The sequence below is a fragment of the Odontomachus brunneus genome, unplaced genomic scaffold (assembly GCF_010583005.1).
Source record: "Odontomachus brunneus isolate Ranch 3 - 2012 unplaced genomic scaffold, Obru_v1 Obru_scaffold_067, whole genome shotgun sequence".
Classification (NCBI taxonomy): domain Eukaryota; kingdom Metazoa; phylum Arthropoda; class Insecta; order Hymenoptera; family Formicidae; genus Odontomachus; species Odontomachus brunneus.
In genome coordinates this window covers 1,806,591-1,808,861 of record NW_022639517.1, presented here as the reverse complement: position 1 = coordinate 1,808,861, position 2,271 = coordinate 1,806,591, and positions in this window count along the sequence as shown.

Genomic DNA, 2,271 nt, shown 5'->3' with positions numbered 1-2,271 from the left:
GAAATACGCTTTCGATCAGCCATTTTGTACAACACATATGTAGGCACAACCAACATGTAGTATGTCACATTGAGCATTCTTCCATGGCTGTTCGAAAACTCCTCTCGATACCAACTCCACTAACCCCACCAAGCCCATCCACCACAGCCACTTTCCGTCGTGGACTTTCAGTGTTTTCGAACGCACCCCAGGACGCGGTAATGCTTGCCGCACTGCGGAAGTCCGCGCGACAGACAATCAATGTTGTTTTTTATCCGTAAGAGCTAGAAGGTTATTACAGAAAGCAGCATATTGATTGGCTATCGTGCGAACTTCCATCGCGCGGCAAGCATCACCGCGTCCTGTGTGCAGGAGCCATTAGGATCTGAGCACAATGGATGTTTACGATAAGTTGTCGGATTGGAAATCCGACTAAGCAGTGGTACTCAAACGACCCATTTCAAAAAATTCCCTAGCTTAATCAGATTTTAGTAAAAGCTGTCTCAGCAGTAATCGGATTAGCTTCATAGCGACGTATATAAGGAAAATGATACGCGTTAATCATTAGAATAATAATTACGTACCTACCGACTTTTATTTTTTTATTTCTCTTAAGGACAAAGTATCACCTCACGTCGCTATGAAGCTAATCCAATTACTGCTGAGACAGCTTTTACTAAAATCTGATTAAGCTAGGGAATTTTTTGAAGTGGGTCGATTGAATACCACTGTTCAGTCGGATTTCCAATCCGACAACTTATCGTAAACACCCAAAGATTGTCGCAATCGTTTCCGACAGTGTCGTAGACGTAAATCGGAGTCGGAAGTCAACGCACAAGGATTGGCGTAGATGTATGCTGTATCAAATATGATTAGACGACACAATTGATGCAGCATATGCCTACGTCAATTCTTATGCGTTGACTTCCTACACCGACTAAAGGCCAAATCACACTAGCGATTGGCGATTGATGATTGACGATTGAAGATTGGAACTTGACCAATTGGAACAAAGCAAGCCAAGGCTGAAGCTTGTTGATTCGTTAAAATCTAATCTTTAATTGTCAATCGTCAATCGTCACCTACTGGTGTGATTTGGCCTTTATATCTATGACACTGTCGGAAACATTCGTATGTACTTGACCGGAAAAAAACTCCGGTTGGAAAACTATTCTTTTAAATCGTTTGTATTTTGTATGAAACGTTTTGAAGTACAATTAAAAAGATTTGTGAGTCATTCTATTACTTATAATTAATTGTTCTTTTTTGGACCATGTATTTAGCTGGAAATAATGACCGGAAGTAAATTAAACAAAGGTTCGGTATGGTATCGTTTGTATTTCATATGAAGAGTTATGAAGTATCATTAAAAGGGTTTGTGAGTCATCCAGATAATTTTAATTAAATATTAAAAAATCATGTATTTGACCGAAATATCGATCGCAAGTGCTGCTGTGGAAGTACCGTCAGGCACAATCGGTGTACTATCTAGTATTTCAATACTCCTGGTTCTTTTTCGGATAATTATGTACAATAAGGCCGAATTTTGATATTTTTTGCAGCTTTTTTGGTAAAAATATTTATTTTGACTCCAACATTAATAATCAATTGGGAGAGTCCGAAAAATATGCAAGTTATATATTGTTTTAATTTTTTTTTTTCTTTCACTTGTCAAACACTTGCTGCTTTCCCACTATTTAAACAAGTTACTGATCTTTTAATCACATTATGTAACTGCAATATCGAACGACTAGAGGGGGCTGTGCCTCCCGCACCCCCCTTAAAACTAACCTATCGTTACATTAACTGTCAGTCATTGTTTATTAAAGTGTTCAACTTTTTTTCTTAATAATTTTTAATAAACAATGACTGACAGTTAATGTAACGATAGGTTAGTTTTAAGGGGGGTGCGGGAGGCACAGCCCCCTCTAGTCGTTCGATATTGCAGTTACATAATGGTCTGGTTTACATCGTGCACTTGATACGTGTACTAAATAGTAACTTTCTATTAAATAATCTTAATATTGACAATTCATATCAACGACGACGCATTTAATCGATACAATAAGTCTTCTTGATAAGTATTATACCAGTTTAATATACTGTTGTTTATATACAGGGTGAGTCATCTGAATCTATCACCTCCAATAACTCGTTTGTGTGGCCAGAAATCGAAAAAAGTTTCATATAAAAGTTGTAGGGTTTCGAGGAGGAACCAAAATGGCGTACCTTTCAACTTTTGATTTTGACCGAAAGTGGGTTACTTCAACCGGAAGTGGTTTTTTTAAAATG